This window comes from Manduca sexta, chromosome 18 (genome assembly GCF_014839805.1).
Source record: "Manduca sexta isolate Smith_Timp_Sample1 chromosome 18, JHU_Msex_v1.0, whole genome shotgun sequence".
NCBI classification, from domain to species: Eukaryota; Metazoa; Arthropoda; class Insecta; order Lepidoptera; family Sphingidae; genus Manduca; species Manduca sexta.
This window is the reverse complement of record NC_051132.1, coordinates 2,711,865-2,738,944: the sequence shown is the minus strand read 5'-3', so window position 1 is coordinate 2,738,944 and position 27,080 is coordinate 2,711,865. Positions and strand designations below refer to the sequence as shown.

Sequence of the window (27,080 nt, the reverse complement as noted above, 5' to 3'; positions counted from 1 at the left end):
ATCCTAGTATGATAATCTAACACATATCTTTTTGGCATTCATCCCATTTCATAAGCGGTTTTTACATCCGGGCACGCAGTGACCCCACTGCATCTGATGGTATGTAGAGTGGCGTCCAGATAGAGTAACTGACGGAAGATGATTACCCCTTGCCAGTCGACACAATTATGCCGGAATATTTGAGACGGGATATACACAGGCTGATCCCGGAACGCGACACACTTACGTGGGCCACTATGGCGGGTTTTAACATCTTGTGTACGGTCACTATCGTATCGACGCGTTTCTCCCTTATTGCTTATTTAAAAATACATATATACATAATTTTATTTCTTCTTCCCTGCCAGCCCGACCTGGCTTCTTTGTTTACTAAGTATATTTTTCATTTATTTTATTTTCAATATAAATTGACTTTGTTTATATAAGCTAATCTAATTAAGTAATAATTAAATATTCTAATGTACCTTGAGTTATCATAAGTGCAACTATGTTCGCCTACGTGATGAATAAAGCATTTTTATTTTTGTTTTTATTTATCCGGGCGGATATAAAATATATCCTACCACCAGCAAATTGTTTGTTAAGACAATAACTATAGCAGCACATTTCGCACATGTTACCGAGTTAGCACGTCATAAACAACACTATTGTTCAATTTATGACTCCCAATAAGTAACCAGTTGGCCACGTGATGTATACATGAGTATTTAGAGATTGTATTCGTGACAAGTTGGATGCTGGCCGCTTTCGACAGGTCCGTCTGGGAATCTTTGGAGGAATCCTATGTTCAGCAGCTGACTGTGTGGTTGATGATGATGATGATTTTTGGCAATCGGCAAATTGCAGTAATGATTCCCGCACGTCAAAAGTTAAAAGTTTCTTTCGTTGTGGATATAGCAATGTAATCTGATTTATAGGCGTTGTTACGTAAACTTACATAAGTACGCTGTTGACCTTATATATCTATTAGCAAAAGACCTTTCCAGCATAAGTACTAAAATTAATGCCCCGTTGGTTTTAACGCCTATTCAATAAAATTCTAATATTTATATAAACGATTGATTTTCAAATCTTCATTAAAATTAATTATGAAAATAATCTTTGTCAAAAATATCTACATAAAAACGTCCTAAGATCGTAACACCAAAGCAACGCCATCTATGATTGTGTATAGGTAACTCGGCGTTATAGTTAGCTAAACTCTAGGCAGGACAGGTCCCGTAAAGCGTATCACGCTGGACGTAGTCTAGGCCGCGTCGGTACAAGGCCACTGGCGTGCGGACACCACACATTCGGTAGAGTGGGGATAATTCCCATTGTATTTTTATCTATGAAATCTGAACATACTAGATGTTAGAGGAGTCTTTGTAGCCAGCGTTATTCTGGGATTATGAGACAATATTTGCGTCAAGAAATAAGCGCAGTGGAATGCCATACAGTATTCTGTAATTCAATGTTTTGGATTTTGTTGCTTGCATTAATGCGTGAAAGTGTCGTTTACCAATTAGTGATTTATATATTTATCATTTATTTATTTATTAAATTAAGACGCAAAACAGATTACAATTAAAAACTAAAAAAAATTATAAAATATACAAACATAAAACGAGATTGTATACCAAAACATTGCGCCCTAATACTGGTTAATTACTTAAAGTGCGGACTAAGATAAATTAAAACTATTGAGTAGTGTATAGTTAAAAGATTAAAACAAGAAAATAGTATAAGTGTAACTTAACAATAAATAACTAACTATTGCCGCTAGATATTCATTGTTTTAGAATTCTTGAGAATGAACAAAATCCAAATGGGAGTCTTGGTCGTCTCATTTAAATTGAATTAAAAAAATCATGAATCGCTAAGACGAAAGCAATATTAAAGTGACTATGTCTTAAGCAATGTTACTTTAGGAAATGCATTAGTAAAAATTTCGTTTTTGCCACAATTGTATCTCCAGATTTTCTAAGATTTATGGCTACTTATTGTTATGTCAAGTCGTCTATTTCGTTACTCTCTCATAAAAACCAGGTCAATCTTCTATGTAACTCTCGCTTTATTCATTTCAAAAAGCCAAATATTCAAATATATTCCTATTTTTTTCTTTCAAAAAATTCCCTATCCTTTCCCGTATGTAGTTTGGCGGCGCATTCACGAATCCTCTGGCAGTATGGATTTTCGTGAAGTGCCTACTCGTTTGCTTATAAACCCTAAACAAGGACTCCGGATGAGTTCAAATTGTGGAAAAAATACAAAAATTATACGTTTTTATTAATTTGGTACACAAATTAGTAACTGTAACAGTCTAAATATATAAAAATATGTTCGTTGTTCGATTTATCGCAGTGACAGTAATTATAAAACATAGCATTGTATTATATTTAAATTGTAATCTATCTCTCTTAAACGTTTTATTCGCTACACAGGCGATTAATAGTCCTACAATACATTTTAAAGGACTTAAAATATTAACAAGCGTTAAGTTTCTTTCACTTAATATATCAAAGTGTTTATATTGGTTATGTACGGGGCGAGGTAATTTACTATTAAGACTACTTGATCAATGACTTGCTAACATGATATTACAGATATGAAAAACCTAATGTTATAGTTAAACAATGCAATGCAATGTGTATTTATTACAATAGACTATCAATTAAATATAAATAAAGTTTCTAGTCAGTTAAGTGAATCGTTTCCATTTCACGGACCGCATGAAATTGGGGAGAACTGTTAACTGCTTCGTATTTCTTTTGGGGCCACGTGACAAATATTCAATTTAAAACCTAGCAATAGCTAGTTCTTGCACTGACAGTAACAACCAAAATTACTGTTCGTGTCAGAATTATGACTTTTGTATTGTGACAACTTTTAACCGTTACTTTACTTTTATAGTGTAAGAATCTAATTGTAATAATGTTAAAACTTATGAACAAGTAAATGGAAGTTCATTGTCTGTGTGTATTGTGCTAAATAAATTATATTAAAACATACAAACAAGCCATTTAAAACTATGTCCATTGTCTAAACATATTTTATAACTATTTGTTCTTGCAACTGAATTACACAAGTTGGTGGCCTGATTCTGACATAATCACCAAGCCTGGCACTAAACAGTAGCAACACCCAGAGCTACCAATTTCAAAGCACTCTGCTCATCAAAGTTGTATGTTTCATTACAACTAGTTTAATAGCTGCGCAATGTCCTATAATACTAATAATTCTAGAACCTTCCGAACACTAATCCGGCATGGCAGGAAAATACGCATAGATGCGCCGCCATGGCCACCTAGTGCGCGCGCGCTTGCTCCAACCTACAAACTGGTCGGATTTCGTGACACTCGCCTCTACGCGTGTGCACCCATTCACAACTGTGTTCGTATATCCAACCGCCTACCACACGCATTTTCCGCCGTGTTACACAACTGTGCACTCTATGCTACAGTGATAGAGTTGTGCTCTATTATAGTAGTTGTTCCGTAAAGTTGTTACGTCACTTGTCATGGCATTGGTCGGTTTCGGAATGATAAAATGGGCGTAGTGCGTTATTATAGTTGGTGTTTAGATTTTTGTTACAGTGCCCGGCCGATATTCGAGAAAAAAAACCTGTTATCAGTGTGTGATAACATCGTGTTGAAGTATGATCTGTGTATTAAGAGTGATTATATGTAATGTGAGTAGTGGTGAAGCGATAGCTTAATGTGTAGTGGAACGGACTGCCGAGGTCGCAGGTTCGATTTTGTTAGCAGAAGAGCGGATTTTTTAAAGGTTTGTCAGTGGTTAAAATAGAGCAGTAAAAACCAGATAAGCTAGTCTCCAATTTTAAAGGTAGGTTAAATTTACGCATTAGGCCAATTTGGAGGGATGGTCATTCTCATTGTAAATTCTCAACTAGCAATCTGAAAGTACAAGGTTCATTATCAAACATCAAAGTGCACATGGGGTAATCATTAAATTTATATGTTATTCAGTTATTTTGTTTATGACATAATGTGCTCTGAGACATATTTCCGTGTATCCCTGACTCCGCCTCTTCCACCTGCACTTACAGTCCTTACTTTAAGAAAATTGGGGTCGATACAACTAATTTTGAAACCTTGCAGACACGATTAGACTCATTTTACGATAGGTCCCGTGATGTCAACCCCTCTAAGGGATCATTAACTTCTGACTTATGAATATTAGTATTTGTCAGTTTCTTCCTCACATCACATATTTTGAGGAGTAAAAAATACTGAATTAAAAATTATTATGAGACTTTCCGAAATCATAATATTAAGGTTACTTAGAATCCACTTCGGTTGTATGTCGCTTATATATAGCCAAAAATATTACTCTACAGTTTCCAAGCATACTTTATAGGTAACATATCTGCGGCTTAAATAATCCAACATACTGCCTTATGTCATGTTTGTGACCGTTTTAGATATAACAGCTTTACATATTTACTATATAACGTAATAGGAAATCGATTAATTATATGTGAAGTCAATAAAACTACATTTAACAACAACTTGATGTAACTAACAATTCTTTCTCTGCTAGCAAAAGAATGAATCCCTCCTAGCGTATTTTCGGCCACGGCGGCGATCTCAACGGAGATCAGCCAGGTACGAAAGATATAGTACACAAGTGAGTGCGCAATACACATATACACTGTGTTCCGTCACTCTCAAAGGCCAGTGAGACGATCCGACATGACCGAAGCGATCAGGCGCAGGACCAACGGCTTTACGAGCTCAAAACATAGAACAAAGCACCTATCAGATGTACAAATTCCAAGTGATGTACCGGAAAAATACTAGCTTAGCTAAACCGTGACTAAGTTAGGCATCCTAGGCATTACATAGTATACCTATAGGCCACGTTCCGCGAATTGAGTAAACACGATCCGTCATGGCGAGGAAAATAAAATGTTTACAACATTTTAGATGTTTAATTGAATTCCGTGTTGGACGCCGCTGGAGTGGCATTTGTAAGGTATTGAATTATGTATTATAGAGGGTGTTTTTGACATTGCGTTACTAATAAACACATATTTATAAACTTGGAAATAACACTGCAATAAGTTATCAGTGAATGTAAAATAAAAAAATGAAAGATTAAACAAAATAAATATCAATAAGTTATTTTAATTTGAATTCAATGACTAAATGCTACTACAACTCTAAGAGAATCTTTCGCGAAGGCAACAGTTTAATTCAGAAATAATGTCACGCTTACGCCATATCTAAGAAACTATAAAATGATGATGACAAATGAGAAAAAAATCTGAAAACAAAAATCGGGTTTTTTGGTGAAAATATTCGTTATTCATGGATGATTTTTGGCACAATGTTAACAAAAGTAAAGATGAGTATATGGTTTCATTTATTAACGTAAAGTCAAAATGTCGCGCATTCTTACAAATTAACCAATCAAAATTAACAATTATTTAACTGACTCCAATTCGAAATACAATAGAAAAGAAGTAAATAATAATACAATTACTGTAAATACTGTAAATTCTTATATGCCATAAACCTACTATATCCGAATATATCGCAATTGGCATAGTTACTGCTGAACAACGTATTTACTGTTTATATGTTCTAAACTAAGTTTATGGGATTTATCCAATGGAGATTTGAGATTTAAATAATTAACCTTTCAACCAATGCAGTTCAAATATTAAAATATGTCTAGTAAATTTTAGAATCAATCAGACTGCCGATCTATCCCATACATATTTCTTTCCCTATAGCGATAGATTGGTAATAGCGGGGAGGGTCCCTGCCCACCCTTTAGCGTTAGTCGTAATAGTCTCCGAATAGAGCAGGCGCGTCAGCTGCGAGATAGCCGCGAGACCGTGACATACAAAATGCGCACGCCGCACATGCTTAGTTACAGGCGCAAGGTCGAACCCATTTCGCACTTAACGCGCTGTTTGATTTAAAGCCTTTTAGATTTGGTTTTATGTTGAACTATTTACGATGGCCGAATATGTTATGTTGCTTATGTTGGGACTTAAAACAGCACAATTGTCCTAATTCTAGATACACTAAAATGTTTGTCCATAATTCTTATTTTTGAGTTTGTTGTTTGTAACGTACTGATTATCTGGTGTTTCCCTATGATATAGCAATTGGTTACCGTACTTGTTTGTTACATTAAGTAGTTATTAAAGTCTATCTCTTTGCTCCATGTCACATTGTCAATGCACTACACTCAGGGTAAAACCTTTCATACGTTACCAAAGTATATTAAATTGTTCCTTTTTGCCCGGTTAATGTCACCGACTATTCATTACCTCTTCCCGAACACAACACTATTAGGCAGTGTCCCTTCTATGTTTAATTGCATTTGCTTTGTTCAAATTGATTTACTTATATGGTATCGTTGCACGAGGAGCGGAAAGGACTTGTGTTTTTAATTACTATTAAGAATTTTCCGGTAATGTTTGCAAAATGGCATTTACAATGTAAACAATTATAATTAATGATCGTTTTGGCTTGGTATTTACTGTTGCATTTGTGATAATGAGCGAAGGCCGGATCGTTTTATGACTAACGATTTTAAGGGTATTCAAAAGTAATAAGCATCATTCGTAGCATAGCAACAGAAACTGTGCATGCATTGCATATTAGCTTTTAAGGATATATGTATAGTAACAATTGCAACGAATAAATGTGACACAATTTATACTAATGCAGTTATTTTGGTTACTATTGTCTAATATTGTAAACTTCTTACTTTTATAAATATTTTTATTTCTCCATAGTTTTGAGGTGTAAACCCAATATTTAGTCAATTTTGTAATGTTGTTAGGATATATGTATCCGTCAGTGGACCATCGAACAGATGTAAAACCCGCCATATTGCACGCGTGTCTCATTCCGGGATCATCCTGTGTATACCTGATTCAAAATAGGGCTTTGCCTACTGAGAGATGATCATTCGTCAGTGGACAGTCTATCTTAATCCCTCTTCGCTTACCTACCATTAGGCCCATAATAAGACTTAACATCTCATGTCTCAAGATGGCGAGCGCAGTGAAATACCAAACAATACTTTGTAATTCGAGGTGTTGGATTGTGAGTCTACTTTTTATGGGCGGTTGTATCGCTTACCATCAGGTGAACGGCAAACTCGTCTCGTCATACAAAACAATAAAAAAATGGTCCAGTGGCGTCACTGCTGTCCCCGTATAAGAATAAATAATACAAGATGTAGGCTTTTTCATCAAATGCCATTTTAATACTTCAGTCACGTACCACGACTTGGAGGAATGATGTTTTCTAAACGTTCTAGCGAGGAAAGCGCGACCCCCGAACTTTAAACTCCGACCTGCGAGACGTTTCCATACGTTTCTATTGTTCGTGTTGGAAAAAATATTTAGTAACCATTAGAGTTATGTTTGATATTAATATGGAAAATAAGTTATGAACGCAATTTGTACAATGGATTTTTGGTCGCAGAAAAATATATTCGACGCAAACGGCCATGTCCTTTGATCGTGTTGACTTATAAGTTTAATTTTTTCATAGCTATAAAAACTGTACCGGTATTTAATATTACAACCTGATACCTCCACAAGTTCCTGAGAGAAAGGGTTTTGACAGACAGACAGTTCCTACAAGGGTTTCTTGTGAACGCAAGGAACGGAATCTTTAAAACAATGGTAATTAAAAACTTATAAACTTGCATTTATTATCTGGGACAACTTTCAAGCTATGCTTTGTACCATTTTAGCTATGTTAAAGTTGCCCTAATGAATGTACTGTTTGTTACTATTGTATATTGTCAGATCAGTAATTTTTAATTTCAAAAATAGTTTCTCAAACAAACTAACGCACTTACAGTCGCATCTCGCAGCATTATACATCAACGTGCCCCATTACAGAAAATATATGACGAAAACTCAATTACCCCAACAATTCCTCAAGAATCTCGACTAAAGTACTAATTTTGTTTCGCGTTCCGCCATCTTGCGGCAGAAAAAGGCGCGTTTCGTGAAATGTAATAATTTCCACAAATGGCGGTGGATGTGTGGCTTGCTATATTTTTTCTCTACAACAGTCGGCATTATAGCTCAAAGAAAATTTCCCCGGCATTTTACGAGTTCACGTTAACAAAAGAAGTTAATTTGTGTGATTCGAAACGCACCATCATTTTGTTATTGCGTCCGCCATTTTTGTGTTTGCGCGTGTTTCTATCTAGGGTTACCAGCTGTTTGTAGATACCAGATTTTTTGAGCCTAAATAAAAAGTTGTCTTTATTTATCTCAGTTGTGATTTTTTCATATGAAAAAGATTTATAAAACTGTCTCAATATTTCACAACTGGGTTATAATAATATATTCTATAGATAGATTCACATAACACAAAGCTTTGATGGTTAAACTGAAATCTATTTATTTGTTGTTGGCTATTTATAGCAAATAAATTATACCTGCAAGGAATCGTTAAGGCTTATTGAAAAGTGCCACCGGGCAGTGTTTTTGGTCCCAACCGTCCTATTACGAGCGCCGCTGCTCCATCTTTAAGGCGATACCTCAAGGTCCATTTTCATACATTTTGTTTCGGCTTTAATCTGGGTAACTAAACAAGTATTGGCAAGTAAAGAATTTAAATTCACGTCTAGTTAGTAATTAGTTCTCGCAGTTGAAAGAAAAACGTAAAAATAATTAATAATCATGGATATTTCGGCCTTTAAAATTTAATATGACGAAATTTTAAAGGCAGAAATATCCATGATTATTAATTATTTTTACATTTTTCTTCAACTGCGAGAACTAATCACTAACTAGACGTGAATTTAAATTCTTTACTTGCCAATACTTGTTTAGTTACCCAGATTAAAGCCGAAACAAAATGTATGAAAATGGACCTTGAGGTATCGCCTTAAAGGTAACAAAAAATATTAATGTCTTTTTCGTGAGCAATACTACAAAATTACACATTACCAGATGCAAAACCAAAAATCATGTCCAATCATGTTTTCTCATGATGGCAACCCTGTTTTCTACTGTCATTAGGCAGTGGTACCAACTTTGTGAAATTACGTGCTACGGCTGCGTTCAAGTATTAAATTATGGGTTTTTATGGTTTACGTGTATGGGTGTGTGTGTCTATGTGTGCCGCGGCAAATTTTATCGATTATGATGATATTTTATATGATTATCGATTTAAGACGTAATTTAAAAAATTGAGGAGTTTCAGGTTCTAAACTAAATTATACTTATTTATTATTTATATAAGAGACAAATACAATGCCATTGATAGCTACTGATACAACGTGTCATCAAAAATAATGGGACAATAAAACTAAAAGCTATAAGTAATTAGAAACGACAAAACATTTGTACATCCTACAAACTCACATAAAAATGACACTTCTGAAACCACAAAATGTAATTAAAAACACAATATACTCTAATACCAACATAACGATACAAATCCAATATATTCCATATTTAAATATAGTAAACAAACAGCCAGTTCCATAAAGTCCGGACCACAACAATTTTTACCGCAGAGCCAATCGCTGTCGATGCTAAATACCGAAACTGTTTAAATGAAAATAGTTAGACCATAGTTGTCAATGGCTAGCGGCTATTATGCACCCGCCGTTCTGATGAACAGGAAAGTTCCAACTTTCGCTGGAATTGATGAGGTCTGGAGCGAGGTATTTGGGGCATTCGGAGATCAAAAACAAAAAGGTTTCAACTTTATTGACATACTTGTGGAAGTAATAGAATGGCGGTTTGGGAGATAATAAAACATGGCGATGTTTAGAGTTGTTTTATGTTTACTTTCGGGTAGTTAAACTCAATAAAAATGGCTTTAAAGATTAATTAATAACTTCACTGTAACATCTAAAATACTACAACCAAAAACTTATTAAATTTAATTCTCAATGTTAATTATATTCGTTATAATAACTTGCTATTTCTGAGTTATATTGTTACTCTGCGTGTATATTTGATTACGCAACGCACACCTGCGACACACTCATCTATTCACAGTATTAGATTTTGCTAATACGCTATTTTCATAATATTATATTGTTTGGCTTTTGCTATAAAAATGTTTTAATTTTAAGTTACGGAGATGATGTCATGGCATTGACATACTTCCATGGAATGCTTATGTGATTGAAGCATGTAATTTAAAATATTATTGTAAAAGACAAAAAAGTTTAGTTAATTTTGGATTTATTACAAAATTTATTCAAAATTCTACTAAGCAAAAAATATTGATTTATTGTAAAACTACAATTTAAAACGCTTTCACGCATGAGTTACAAACATTTGGTTCAATATTGATATTTAAATTTATAAATTAGTTTTATATAGATAAATGGATGAGTTGCAAATAATTGTCATTTGTCCAGGATAGTTAGACTCAAATGTCTCGTAATTTTTTATACTCATAACCAAACTTATTTCTATGTGGGTGAAGGACTAGCTATTTACTTTAAATGTGTCTGTTACAATGAATTTGCTTTTAATGGCCCTTTTACCGTCAAAAACTGAGGCTTCATACAATTTAAAGTTAAATCTTCGTGCCGGTGCCAGCCAGCTAATAGTATATAAATCCTGCATGCGTGTTTGTCTGTGTAAGCGAGTCGGCCGCTTTGTATCGCTAATTATGTCGGACGGTGCGATTTGTAGCGTTCACCACCACACGTATTTACACTACTTACCATCTCATTTATCTTGCTGGCTGTTTGTTCGGAATCTTTGGAACCGAATTTGTGATATTTTTTTGTGTTTATTTTAAATACAATCTACTTGTCCTGCTTATTAAATATTTCTATTCGCATGTTATTTTTGCCATTATCCTGGGTTGACTCGTAGAGTACATATATTGTACAAAGTGAAACATTTAGGCTAGTTTAATAATTGTCATTCCTTTGGGTTTCTTTGGTTCCTACCAGGGTCGAGGTGTGAGAAAATATTACTATTACGAAAGTAATTGGAACTAAAAACAATAATAATAAATAAAAATGAGTAAAGACAGAAAAAATACTTGCAAGGTATATAAACCCCAATTAAAGTAATATATCTTAAAGGGACCTCTACGTGTTGGATCCATGTCCCCACGCAAGCCTTCCAAAGGGACTGGCCCCTGTGCCGTGATTTCCAGCAGGAAAGATACAATATAATAATATCAGCCCTGTAGTACACCGTCCCACTGCTGTATACCCCTCTACTGAGTGGGATTAAACCTTACTCCTCTACGCTGGCCTGGATGTTTCCTTCATAGTTAAATACAATAATACCCATAATTACAGTCTACATTATCTTCTGCTTGTAAATACATGAGACAAAGATCATTTAAGTGTTTAAAGACTAACTATAATATATTAATCTGTCTTAGCACTTACCAATTACAATTATTTAATGACGTCATAATATTTTAATTACTGTCAGACAGATAAAACAATTGAATACGCGTCAGTCAGACTAAAAGAATAATTAAATATCACAATAGACATGCAACAAATACAATTTATTTCTAGGTCTAAGTAAAACAATAATTAATTATTATACAAAATATTTTTTATCGTCTAAAGCGTTTCGGAATTGCATAATTTTTATTATAATTCACTTTCAACAATAGTTTAGAGTCTATAACTAAATATATATTAAATAAAACAAAAAAAAAATGGTCAATATATCTAAACATAAATGAACAATGGTATTTTTAGCTCCATTTAAAATAAGTTAGTTTAAAATAAAAACCGTTGCCTCCTCCACGGCGAGTGCAACGTATCAATCAGTCCACCATCGCATGTAAATGAATCGAAATGGCCTGCGGACGTTCGCCTATTACATAAAATGTGCCATTACGTAACTTCCATCTGCCAATAAAACATTATTGAACAAAAATTACATTATAAACGCTCGTCCCTTCGAACAAACGGACGCCTTATAAGGAACCCATTCGACGAGATGTATTAAAAAATTGAAATAGCTCGCGTGCAACGACCGGCCGATAGATAGTTAAAAAAAGAATCTAACCCTTTGACAATTGCAAATTAGATCTTAACGCGATAAATTTAAAGTACCATTTCGTATAAACATTACCATGGCAGATGTTCGAAATGAAGATTAGGGGAACTAATGCATAAAAAGCGATCGGCCAATGGGTGCGCGCGCTCGTTCTCCGTCCCTCTCGGCCGTGCGCCGTCACTCTCTTTCTAATGGTCATATTTTTTGCCATCTTCTAATTCCTCATTCAAATGACGTTCGATTCCAGAGGCGCGTAACCTTTTATGTCACAAGAAACGGTTATTTTTTGTAATACCCAATTTCGAGAAACGGTTATGCATTAAAAAAAATTATATCATAGATTATGATCGATGGTTCTCGTTTTTTTTTCCGTGTTCGCCGTTGCGTGAGCGATGGGAACTGATAAACAATGTTTTATGTTAATATATATTTTTTGTTACGTTCCATTATGTCATACAACTGTGAACATATTTGGTTAAACGTCTGTATAATGTACGAGGAAATAGTGTAGGTTTACTACAATATTTAATTAGCACTTTGGACTTGTAAATAGGTTTAGAATATTCTAGTAAGTTGCGTTAGTTATCGGCATGTTTGGTACATTTAAACGTCATGGTTCAAGGTTTTGAATACATTTCTATACTACGCAGAACGTTCAATTATTATAAAGCTTTTATGGTATTTTAATGTTCATTGTCGGTATATAAATTAGCATATCGGTTTTTCAAGAAGATATAACGAATACACCTATTAGCTTTAGTACACGACTCTATCCACGTAGGTATTCTATTCCTGGGAGGTCATTTGTTACGTTAATTAGTAGTTGAAGTTTAAATTCCATCGGCCGGCAAAATAAATTTAATTCAAATATAACTATATATTTTTTTCTCACAACCTTATTAAATAACTCTTTGTATTTCAACCCAAAAAATATCCTTCAATTTTAAGTCTGATCAAACTTATAATACCATAACTTGAGAAGCAGATCGTAGAAGCCGCAAGTTCAATTCCCTCAATGGGACAAATGGTAGTCTATTTTCTATCTAGAGGTCATCAACAATTTTTTTTATAATTTTTATTTATTTCTCTTATTTTGATTTTTGTGTCATTATGGTGTTCAAATGAATATTGTTTATTGAATTTCGCTGTTTTTGTTACCGAATAACATCTCAACCAAGACTATAGGTTATATTTATTGATATCATCTGACGGAACTTCGAAAACGAAACAGGTTTGCGAGATAACAAGCCCTGTAGGTGCGTTGGGGCCGCGACGTGAGCATCCGGCGACATTGTCTCCTCGATCGCATTATTCGTTTTGTATTGATTCGATATTCCATTGTTTTTGACTATCTACTTTAAAACCGTGAAAGACAACGCAATTCAGACACCGATGACTTTAGATAATGTCTTCTTATTAGTCCGGCACTCTAGAATAGTCGCGGTTTTTTTTTTGGAGCACCTTGGTTGTCACCGGTTGTCACCATGGCGCCCCATTGGAGGATACGGAAGGGATGCGGGAGGAAAAAGAATTTTAAACACTGTTTTTTTTATTTTTACACTTTTAGATACAGCTATAATGTCTATGAAGGGGGGGGGGGGGGTTTCAATCATCATTCTATGATGTTTTTTTTAATAGTTGTGGTTGTCGCGATGGTGGTACGTGGAAAATTGTCAGCAGTCTTCTCGGCGATGTTCCCAAGTCTGCTAATGCTTCTCCATTTGTCGATTGTACACTCTATCTAGATAATGGAGTCTACTAAATATGCTGTTGGTAGTATTCTTGTATCCGCCCGGCGACCACCGTACGCAAGGTGTAACACCCCATACAATGGTCTATGTAAGTGTGTCACGTCTATGGATAAACCCGTGTATATCCGGCTTCAAGCAGGCCGGCATAATTGTGGCCACTGGCGAGAAATAAATTTGTTTCCTCAGTGGACACTTAGTGGTAGAAATAAACATTACAATGGTACCTACCCAGACGGATCCTGGCATACAAGAGATAGGTCTCTCGTATGTCGTAGGTGACAAGTAGAGTACTTGGTATAAATAAATATGACCACTGCATTACCTAATACATCTATAGTAAATATATTTTTTTTATGAAGAAATTCTCTGATACTACCAAATTTTATTACTTGAGCAACATTTTATTATGTTTTAATTCCACATAAAAAGTACACGCCACTAAATTCTGTACTGTCAGATCTAAGTATAAAACCTAGTGGAAAATAAACCTTTTGTCGCTTTCCTTAATTGGTAAATGATTCCAATGGATGTATCAATAAACGAAGAAATGGATTCAGGCCTTAATGGCGTTTGTATGTAAATGTATATTTATCTAGAAATTATATTCAGATGAGAGATAAGTTTTATTGACAGCGTTGTAGATAAGCTGTTATTCCTTATTCATGACTGGACTGGTAATGACATCATTACCAGCATCATGATAATTCTGGTCTGGATACTCCTTTGTCTAATTCTGCCGCTGAGCAGATTGTATTTAAAGGTTTGAATATAGTTTCTTTAATCCTTGCTATTATAATAAACCTTGCTTTGCAAAGTAACTCCATTGCAAATTATGTTATGGGAAAAGTAGTTTTCGATTTAAGATTTAACACTTTATAGCTAGAGATGTCTTTAGGACCAATTGCCTTTCCTCCCTTTTCTTCCTTCTAGCTAACGGAAATATTTTTATCGATAGCACATCAACGTGACTTAACTGCATCAATGAAGCCCAAGGAAAATATCGATCGGCAAAAAACAACATCCCTAGACCATTGGCACAGTTACGCCGGCCTGCCTCATTGCTTCAATCTCCATAATTTCTCTTACTATTTGGTTTATAGCAGTAGCATTGTTTTAATCAACCAGCCTGTCACAGTTCTCAACTGAACGTAGGCCTCTCCAAGTGAGCACCAACCATTCCAGTCTTGAGCAGACGCATGCATCCGCTACCCGCCTTTTTCAAGTTAGCAGACCATCGTGAATTATTTACTGACAAATCCAACTACTCATTGCAAATTGATCGGAATTCTATTATATCTTTGTCAATATTGAAAATGTGCAAGTCTTAACAATAAACGTTTTTGGGACAACCCGCGTAAAATCCATGACTAATACAATAAGTTTGACTAATAAGTGAGTAATACAATACCTCGAAGCAATTATCTATGATGCCGCCGTTAGTTCAATTACATTGCTGAATGTGTCTAAATAAAATAAATAGGATCCAATTGCACATGTATTTGTTATGGCGACCTCATTTTAAATTAAGCAGATTGGCAAATTATTATATATCAAGGAACTTATAATTTTTTGTATCTTCTTGCTTTCCACTCCAATGTAGAGTCTACGTTATACTATTTCTCATGTTGGAGAAACGATTTAATTTTATTGATTTTGCTGTAGTCAACCACCTCTAGGAACAATATATATTAATATCAGCCGTGTATTATATACTGTCCCACTACTGGGAATGAGCCTACTCTACTATCAACAGGGATTAGACCTTAGTCCACCACGCTGGCCTAGTGTGGATTAGCAGACTTCACATACCCTGAAAGTTCTTAGAGAATTTCTCAGGTATGCAGCTTTCCTCATGATGTTTTAATGAAGTGTTTCTACCAATACAGTCTTAGGTAAATTATGTAAGATAATCTACACAAAATGTTGTTGGACTTCAGATACGAACCTAAGACCTGGTCTACAGACAATAAACGCCGTTAGACCAAGGGGTCAACAATATCATTGTCGACGATAATCTAAAACCTATAGTCATAACTTCTGAATGCCTTAGAGTATTTCAAATACCTCAAAAACCAAATCAATCTACTGAAACAGTCAAGGCATTTGTCCAATAATGGGTCAATGAGACTAAGTTAAAGATTATTTGAACCTTGACATTCTATACGACTTGAGGTACGGCGAAGTCACAAGGATTTCTCACTTTATAGTTTATAATCTGGCAGAATTTCAACAAACATAAAGTTAAAAAGTTGCGATAAAATCCGTTTAAATAGTTTTTATTTCAATGTCTAACATTCGCGTAAACATAAGAAATCATTATGCAAACATAAAGTTATTAGATTTTGCTTGTCAGATCCGTAGGTACATTGCCAGGAAAAAAAGTAATACAAACATAATATTGGTTCCCATTTGTAAAGGTGGAGTAGTAGTTAACACTAGCGGGTTCAAATAAATTCACTAAAAAGTACCACAATCAACACAATGGGCTCAATAAATCTTTCATCAACTAAAACACGTGTGGATGAACATAATCCAAAATTAACACTAATCGTTCAATGTGCCAAATCCACTGGAATGATTAGGTTACGTGTGATGTCAAGTCGGACAGGACATAGCATTTGCTTTCCCACTCAATCCCGTTTATTCCGAATTCTAAAATAACAAAATACTTATGTTTACGCAAGTGTTAGTGAATGTAGTTGAAATGAAACAATTTTTCGGATTTTATCGTGGTTTTAGATTTATAATTATCTCCCGACGTTTCTAAAACTTTGCAGCCTTCACAATCCCCCATAATTATAAAATAGTTTTATATCTAAATACTTATAACATGGCAAACCGCGTAGATATAGGCTGTCCGTACAAATAAGGAAGGTTGTTATTCGTATGGTCATTGGTGAACATCTAACCTATTAATCAAAGTATGCATCGCAGAAGGATATAATAGTGATGATAATTAAAAGGCAATAATGTCGACTATTCCGTACACATATTCGCGACGTTCCAAACAAGGACATGGGACGTTTCCGCGTTGATTCATTTGATGCGCGGTGTCGAGTGTGAGATGCGAGCGATATAACTCAGGCAGCGCAGCGGAGATGTCTTAAGATTTATTTTTTTAACATAACTCTATTTATTTTCCTGACTACGTTTGTTACTTAGACAGGGAAGGCTTATACAAATACACTTGACTTTCGGGTGAGGGCTTTAGGCACTTGTAACTCTTAAGAAATTAACATTGCGAAATATACATGTTTTTACAAGTGTTTGAAAATATATATACAGAATTATGTACATTTGTACGTTGTCGAATGTTTAAGAACAGGAATTAGATTTGCAATAGTACTATCCTATTTTAGCCTACCGATTCATTAGAGGACCCATACTACCCAGAATACAGCACCCAGCTCATGCCTAACTTGAGTTTGGATTTTCCTTCTTTAAGGTGACATAGTACTCTATGTGAACCGCAACCTAAGGCGTCATCAAAGCACAATCATTTGCTACAAACTGAATGTAGTCATCAGTATACATTAGATTTTTAAAACTATTACGAATGAGGAAATTACTATTAAGAAATAGAATTATTTGCTACCACGATTTTCCCCACCTTTAATATTGGATCCTTTACCCATACTGTGACAGACCGGCGTAATGAATTAATCACCAAAACGTAGGTTTCCTTAGTTTTCGATATTTGTGGACACTCAAGATGAAGCAAGCATGAGAGGATATAAGAATATTCTGGTAAACATCACGTGGCTGATGGCTGCCAAATAGGTCTATAGCATAAGCGTATAAGCGTATCGCCTCAGCTCGTGCCGCGCGCCGCATCGAACATGCATGCACAATGCGTTCTGAGTCACGGCGACCTTGCGCAGACCGGTCTAATCGCAGTTTTAGCCAATCAGTAGTCGGCGCACGCGTCGCTGGCGTCCTTTGTTTACACATTTTGTACAAAATCACCTTTTGTCACACATTTTTATGCGCATTGTCTATTGATTGGCCTCTTTGTGACGACTTCGAACTTGTACAATGACTATGAAGTTCTTCGTTTAAGTGCGACTGCCTTTAACTTGTCTTGAATTTTAAATTGCAACGCTCTTTGGTACTAAACTATATTCCGGAGACATTAGCGAAATATCAATAACAATCAGTAACAACTAAGAACAAACATTCAAATTGAAACATTATATATAGGTATCGATTCGAAAAACACAAATTCACCGATATTGAAATCGAAACCCAATAACTGCTACTGTGTCAATGGGGCGACTTTTATTTATACAATCAATTTCCATCTAAAAATATCCTCTACTTCCAACAATATAGAAACTTCGGAACGATCGCGTTTTCGAAACGAATGACGTGCAAGTTATTATCTTACGGAACTGCTCTATTGGCTATTGTTAGAAAATTCATGAACATTAATTGTTTTCTTGTTGTCTCGTAATAGCAATAATTTACGTCAACTTGTTGATTTTCTTGATGAAATATTTTTATATACAGTTTTTTGTTACATCCTCATTGGATTAGTTGCGTTTCAATTATTAAAGCCTTGAATTAGTCCGATAGGTTAAATTAAATTATTTTGTAAGTGTTGATTGGAAACTGCTCGTGATAGTCACTCATCACGTTGGACAGAGATAAGCCAGATCCTGGATACATTTCCCAACATAGCCTATCAGCATGTAGGCATATATCGTTATGTGCACGGTATAGTGACCGCACTGCATCTGATGGTAAGTGTAGTAGGGTCCAATACAATGTCGACTGACGAGAGATGATTGCTCCTCGGCAGTTGACACAATTATGCCGACCTGTTGGAACCGGATATACACAGGCTGATCCCGGAACGCGACACTTACGTGGGCCACTATGGTGGGTCAACATCTTGTGTACGGTGGTCGCTATCTGGGAGGATATAAAAAATATTCTACCACTAGAAAGTTCAGGTTCACTGAGTTGGAAATGAAATTAAAAAAAAACATATATTCAGCTAAATATTCAACTAGTATTTACTGCTCATTAATAGGAGACGGGAATAATGCTCGATAAATGCCAATACATCCTCCCTTATTACATGGACCCTAACATAACTGGTAAAATGTGCGTATTTTCCTACCTACCTCTAAAAGGGACAAGGAGTAATGGCCATACTATCTCTGCCTAACCCTGAAAAGAACAGGGAGTAATGGTCATACTATTTCTGCCTAACCCTGAAAAGAAACAAGGAGTAATGGCCATATTACGTATTTCTTATTTCATTCACGTCACAATCTAGATATAAAAATCCATTATTAAACCGATTATAATACAGTTATTTCCAATAAAGATAAATGACGGCTTATAACAAAATATGTCAGCCATATCATAGCAATGCATCTTAAACAAGTTCTCATTACTTAAAGTTCAGAGTGATAAACTCAGGGCATGCAATTAGTCAGACAAAAACAAGACTTCAATTTTTTTATTCGAGAAAAAGTTGACATACGGTGTTGTAGCGTTTCATACAATAGAAATGGTTTTTGTGGCATTAATTACTAAACAAATTGAATTATTGAATGAAAAAGCGGTTTTTTACGAATTAACAACGAATCATAAATAAAAAATAGTTTGTTCATGTTTCATAAGGCAGTGGACTTTTTTCCAACTCCGGAATAACCGATTACGAAACTATTGGAATATTGAAGCAATCCACGTGACTGACTAAAATCTAATAACAAATATATTAAACGCTTGTGGCCAGTCTAACTCCTGACTTAATAAGACTTAACATCTCATGTCTCAGGATAGCGAGCGCAGTGGAATACCAAACAATACTTTGTAATTCAAGGTGTTGGATGGTGTTTCTGCTGTTTATGGGCGGTCGTATTGCTTACCATCAGGCGAACGGCAAGCTCGTCTCGTCATTCATAGTAACATAAAAAAAAACAAGCTATTTTCAAGACATGAAACCTAGCAAGATAATGTGTAAGTCTTATAGTAACCAGTAACGTTGACTGAATGTCATTAAAGCATGAATGCAATAGATTACTGCTGCTTGACAAAAAGATAGACCTGCATCCAGATAAGCCCGAATAACCAAACTAACCTATTGGTTAGTTTTAGACTCATGAAAGAGATCAGCAATAAAGTCTTCTTTCCTCTACCTACTCCGATGTAGGATCAGCGCGACATTCTTTCAATAAAAGTTAGAGACGACATCTTTTATCCAAAATATTGGCAAATGAGATTCTAATACAAATAGCCACTAGTAAAAGCGTTATTAAAGCATGTAGGTACTTCTACTACAATATAATGAATTTCGATATCCTTTGTTACAATTCAAATGGCATTCAACCAATCCTAGTATTTTATCAACTTTTACATTTACTTGGCATCATTTGAAGTGGTTTTCTCACGGCATGTCAATGTATTAGGTGGAGGAAACTCGTATCGTTATGTAACGCTGTTATTAACACTTCCGGTGAAGTTCTAGGTTCAATCGTGATGCAATTTATGTTATTTTAATTATTTCTATCCATGGTGGAGCATGACCGATGTGGGTAAAGGCTCGCTTCTTTGACGGAAAAGACCTGTGGACCAGCTACATATGTAGTACATCATGATTTGAACTTATAATATATTTATCTTCTAGCAATGCTGCAAAACTTATGCTATGTAGTTGCTAACGTAGCTCCCATTTCCTTGTGCTTCGCCTGCATCCGTGGCTATAGGAAATCAAAATAAAATAATTAATTGACACTTATAAGGAAGTTGTGTCAGTTTTGAAACAAGATTTACCTTGGAGTAGGTACCTCTGGAAGTAATTGACGTCAAGCAAGCCATCGTAAGAACTAAACCAAATTTATTCTGCGAAATACTAGAACAGCATACTTGATTAGAAAGAAGACGGTCAGTAGAAGAAATGAAAAGATCCCATGACACTTCTCTCGACTCGACAAACAACAGTTCGCGAACGGTACCAAATATCAGCTTTCAAATAACATTAGCTGTTCCGATTTACTTGGAACTCAATGTAATGTGCAATTATTTTTTTATTACACCCGCCGGTGTAGTGGCCATAGCTTTAATTACAATACAGAGCAGCTCGGGACACGCTTCAGTTAGCCGACTTGCTTAAAATCAGCTTTTAGATTGTGCTAAATTATATGTTCGCCATAAAGTTGAAATTAAAATATATTTAGTGAAAAAAAAAAGACTCCTGTCATTTAAATGTAATATGTTTTTAATGGTTGACAACTTCTGGCAATTGTTTTGCGTTTAGCGAAATTATTTGATGTTTGTATTCGCCTGTGGAAGTCTTTGACATGTGTTAAAATTAAGTAATTTTGATTGTAAAGAATGGCCTGTAACCCTAGATTTTGTCTGTATTAAATTCCATTTAAGTCTTAATGCATTGAATGAACTATTTAATAACAGTTTCTGCGCTGATTTCGAATAAACATCCAAATGTATTCTCCTCTTTCGCATTCACTATATCAAACGAGAGTAGATTGGAATTCTTTTAAGGAGGTATAGGTGAAGCCTGGAGGTATAGGTGAATGGTTGTTGCAAATACTTTATAAAAAATTTAAAATAATTTGTAATCTGTATTTACTTAAAACGGGTTGAAATTAGTATTAGCATAAATTAGCAGAGTAAATTATAACAATGTATTCATTAATTACAAAGCAACAAATAAAAGGAATATTATTAGTATTATATCATTAATTAAAGTAAGATACGAATTTTCGCGCTATTTTGTACACGTAATACTTTCTTGGAATAAAACTTATCTCAAAAAATTTACCAATATTAGCTCAGATATTGCTGACATAATTAAGTAAACAATTTAAAAATACTTATGTTTTGTAGTAAATAACCTTTTATGGAAATTAACGATAACAAAAAATTATATGCAAGGCAACTAACTTTCTCTAGACTGTGGTATAAAATCAAGATCCTAAAGATAACATGAAAATGTTTTCGAACAATGAATTCGTTACTCCAGCTCAGTTTAAATGTGGATGCCGTACAAAACTATTGAAATTAACGCATGTCTAATTATTGTTTACTATGTCGTAAATATTTATTGCTAAAACAATGCGCGGCTTTTCGTCAATCTCGCGACTATGGTTAGTAAATGTTATGAGTTTGATTTATATAAGACTTTTTAATCTATTTAAAATTGAATTTGTGTCCGTCAAGGCGATGGCTCGCCCCCTATCACATCTTGGGACGGAATACGCATGGCGAAAAATCGATGCTCCAGTTGAGCCTCTACCTACCCTTTCGGGGATAGAAAGCGTGAGTGTGTTTAATAAAAGTAGGAGGTTCTGTTTTGTATTTTTTATTTAAATGTTATTTAGAAGAAGAGTTATTCTGATAACTTAATAAATTGACTTACTGAAGTAAAACAATAATTGTCTTTTTTACTAATTATTTTTGTATAAATTTCGTAACATTGTAAACTTAAATAATGACGTCACAACGAAGCCCTCTTGCAGTAAGATGAGGTCAAAATAACATGTCGAATAACACAAGATTATAGGAAGCATTTCTCCACCGTAGGAAACGTCCGCGTGTCATTATAAAGTAATTTCTAATACATTTGAGTTTATTACCACTGCAATAATGGAGAATGTTGGGCTCATAATTGAAATTACTGTTCAGTTGACACCTAGATTTCTATTTGTTCACGTTTTTTACAAAATCTAGGCTTGGGAAGATATTTATCATCAGTGAAACCCAAATTTATATAAAATATACCGAACTATAAAAATAATGAAAAATCCATCAAAGTTAAATCGAAAGTGAAAATCATTGGGCCGTGAAGAAATAATGAGCTATATTAAATCATTAGAAAGATAAGGTATATTGATGCTACTATAATTTTACAAATTAAATAATATACGCTAGAAACTCAAAATACATTTAATTCGTGTAGAAATAGCCATGAAAATGTTTAGCGCCATTTAAAGCAATTAACAAAGAACAATATTACACTATTAAAACAGTAAACTTCATAAATAAGAATAAAATATTCTTAGCTCAATAAAAATAACATAACGCTATATCCGAAACGTAACATAAATAACGGTTTTATCGTTACAAAAAACGTTACCGATCCACATAACGCATGCTATAGACAATAAGCAGTTTTTACGCTTCTATGCTAATTTAAGCGATTTTATGATTGCAATTCAAATCTTAACCGGTTAATGGTATTTTTTTATTTATTTTTATGGAATAGCTTCTAACGATACGGTGCTGATATCGATGTCGATATTTAAATTTATTTTTTAGTTATAACATATTTCGATTATTTTATTTAAGTCATGATTTTGCTGTCGGCTGTGCCCGCGTGACATAGTTATTCCGGGATGAAAAGTAGCCGATAGCACTTAGAAGTAATGTAGCTTTATACTAAAAAAAAATCAGCGTCGGTTCAGTAGTTCCAGAAATTAGCACATCAAACAAACAAACAAACAGCTTTATATATTACAGATTTGTATTATAAAAACCCAGCAACTCCGGACCAGTACGTGCAGGGGCCCCTTGCTATACTTTAATTTTTAAATTCGACCAGAGGTATGTCCGAAGTTATTCACAAGCTGGAATTAACCAAATCAAAATAAGGAGTCGTGGATCTGATAACAACTTGTGCAATATGTTATACTTGTCATCGTATGTACTTTAAATAGACCAACCAAACGGACTTCAGGCGAAGGGTCCATATAATCCGATTCTTCCGGCTTTCCTTTATGTAGAATCAAATTATCATCAGAAGGATTTGTAGGACGCATTCATGTATATCAATAAATTTTGTGTCGAATTCCTTTTGGAAAATTTCACCCTTCGCCATTAATGACCCAAAATCATATTTTTTTTCACAAATACAAATTATAATGTTTATTAGACACAATACCGACCCCAATGCTTTATGCTTCCCATTTAATCTCAAAAACTGCATAAAATGTTCACACTGTAGTCGTTAATGACGCGGCAACGCGCAGATGACAAAAACTGGCTTTACTAGTGATGTACATGTATCGATACATTACAATCGACAAGTAGATGAACCGATTCGTGTACTTATCGACATTTACCTGGGGTGCTTTATGTTATGCAATTTAAGCGATAGAAAGAGAATATTATATAAACTTGTAATCATTTATGTAATGGTATCGCGTATTTCTGTATTAAGGATCAGTAATACAATATATTTTTAGCTTAAGATTGGTGACTTTTCTAAAGTCAGTCCCATTTGGAACACCTATTTTTAAAACATTTCAAAACACACAACCCTGCAGATCTCAATATATTTCACCACATCTGAACAAAAAACAGACGTTCAATCACTTGATTGGTAGTCCGATCAAACGTAAAGTTCCATGCATCAATAATTCGAACCTGCGACCGCGCACTGGAAAGATCATTAGGTAACCGGCCAATAGAATCGATAGCGCGTGAAAAACACCATTTGAATACTAAGTCGGAGCCTCGTGTTTAGATATATTGAGGTGCAAACTTGTTTTTATACGGTGTAGGGCGCGGTCGGGTGTGCAGCGATTAGCGGGCCTTATAGTCAATGAACCAAGTCTCCCCATGTCCTAGGGCCTAGAGCGACGACCTGACGACGAACTGCCTTGATAGTGAGTGCTGTTGGACATTCAAATTAAACTATTTTTCAGATTTTAACGCAGTCAGATAAAATCCGAAATTAGTATTTATAAAAAATCAGACTGCTGTTGGAATTGAGAAACCTAGGACTAAAGTCTTAGTTGCCCGTATTGGGTATTGGGAGATTTAATATCTCAGAATATTTCGGTTAATTCACGTCTATTGTACTATAAAGATAGGCAGATATGAAAGTGGACATTATGTAAACAATTTTTCATCAAAAAATCATCCCACGATGTAATATTGTCCATCAAACAAGTTATCAGCATATTAGGTTTAAATTCTAATTCCAGATAACAAATGTTTTGTATTTGTAATTATACAATCATAATTAAAAATATATTTATTCATATTAGATGTAAATTTCTATTCCCGATAGCTAATATGTTGTGTATTTGTATTTATACAATAAAAAAATAAATAGAAATATAAAAAATGTCTCCGCTACCCACTGTTAGCATGACCCCGCCCTACCATAAGTTATGCGGGCTAGAGTGGATTTTATCACCCACTAAAATATCTGTTAATTAATATTCAATAAGTATATTTATTTACGTTTTGTTGAAACTCTAAGTTTAAAATTCTAGGGACGGATTCAATATTTTGAGTGAATTAAATAATATTTTTATTTAAAGACAATTTAAAAATATCGTATTAATTTTAGAAATAATTATTTATTACAATAATTATGAAAGGAATAATCGATTATTAATTTTATTCATTAAAAATATAAGCTAATTATGGTTTGGCTGAGCATAATGATATGTATAGGGCTAGATAGTGTAGGATAGGTAAAGAGATGTGCGGATCATAGACAATAATGTCATGGTATGGTATTTTGTTTAATCTATTTACAGGTATGCACAATAAGCTGTAACAGCTATGCATATTTCATTACCCACTATCAATATATCAACAGCTCTATTTAACATTGATCTGGAAATCTAAACATAAAATTTTATTACACAATCAAGGTTGGATTCCATTAACGCCGATATTAATATCATTCATGAATTTTACTATTGTAGGCGTACTGCAATCTAGATATAAAGAAACTAAAACAGAGACGTAAATTCCACGAATATGTGGGAAACAACAATTTACGAATTAACTGTGGTTATCTTAACGCGGTGTAGGCGTGAAATCAGTGATTGTAAGATTGACGTAAGGGGGGCACGGGTCCCCCGCACACTGACTCCGTACCTGTCGTCGATTTCGACGTGTGAAAGTATGTTTTTATTAGTTTGTAAAACCGGCCGCTGTAAACGTCTGAATTTCAATAGCACACGCTTTCTATAATAAAATATAGACTTAAATTAAACGCGCAGCTTTCTAAACACTGTCCGATATAGATATTGTAATGAAGAATGCTCGTAGGGATATTGATTCGTTGGTAGTATTCAAACATCTCCCTTTTGAGTCCACAATGCCAGAGAACCGATTGCTGATTTCGCAAGGCAAGGGACCTCGTGTTTGTCGACTTTTAAGGAGAGGTGTGAGAGATAGGCTCTATGGACCTTTAGCTTGTTGACATAAAATGGTCTTTCGGGTCCGTGTCGACCACCGTATTATATTTCATTTTTTTTCGGATAAAATAAAACTCAGAAGTCGCTATCCGTTGACATTTTATTTATTGAACTAAAACTAGAAATGGTTGCCATTGTATTTAGGGTTTCTACAATGTGCCGCAAGATGGCACCAAACAATAATTTATTATACGTTAATAAATTTTATATATCGCTGTAACAAAGGTATAGAGTGTTTCTTTCGCTGTTTTTTTCGGTACTACAACTACTACTACTACTAGATGAATAATGATTTAATGTTTCGGGCAGGAACTAATAAATAATCTGTCCTATTCCGGAAGGGTTCAATATAGGAACAATTATAATTCCACTCGCCTAATTTAATACTATATGAGTAGTTATTACAAATCGAATGATACCTTTACAAAGTCTAAGAAACCAAGCAAAAATTACTTATTAATTCAGACAAGGGTAATTTTTTCAGAGCTTACTATAAACAGTTTGCTTAGCCTCCAAACTCCATGAATAAAGTACATTAACCCCAAATACCATCTGCTTGATTTTATTAGCATATGTAAAAAAATTAATGGTTGAAATTAAAACTAGAATTAACGATGTTACATTAGCAATGCTGTTTATGACGAGTCATAAAAGCGCTTGCTTTTTAATTATCTTAATTTACGACTACTTCTCTAACCGATAGTCTGGGGTCTGCTTGGTTGAATGGTGTCGAGCCAGGACTGTAAGGTCTTCGGGTCGACTCCAAAGTTCTAAGGATAAAAATCTTTAGATTGAATGCTTTAATCCGATAAGCTTGTTGGTGGACTGCTTTGGTGGCGTAGTTGTACTGCGGTACGACAGCGCTCTGAGGTTTGAATCCCGGGTCGGGCAAACTGATATTTGGGTTTTTCTGCTCAGTATTAGCTCGGAGTCTGGAAATTGTGCCCGATATGGCGATAGGCTCGCCCCCTATCACATCATAGGACAGAACACACTTGGCGAAAAGTGGGTGCCTTGGTTGCGCCTTTGCTTGTCCCTTCGAGGATAAATACGTGATGTTGTGTGTGGTCGTTAGTACCGCGGGCCAGGAACCATGAGCTCTACGGTTCAATTCCAAGGTTTTAGAGTTAAATCATTTAG

The 27,080-nt window shown here is 34.8% G+C and overlaps 1 protein-coding gene across 7 annotated transcripts in view; it reads left to right on the top strand.

Moving 5' to 3' along the window:
- Window positions 1–27,080, top strand: part of LOC115453157 (mushroom body large-type Kenyon cell-specific protein 1) — a 214,493-nt gene that overhangs the window by 136,227 nt on the left and 51,186 nt on the right. Inside the window, exon 1 of one of the 7 annotated variants that reach the window (XM_037440239.1) lies at window positions 1,102–3,765. The exons of 5 other annotated variants lie outside the window; for them this stretch is intronic. The gene's annotated coding sequence lies outside the window, so the exon portion shown is untranslated. Of the gene's footprint in view, window positions 1–1,101; window positions 3,826–27,080 lie in introns of those variants that run through there. One more of the 7 variants, XM_037440238.1, reaches the window with a different exon arrangement.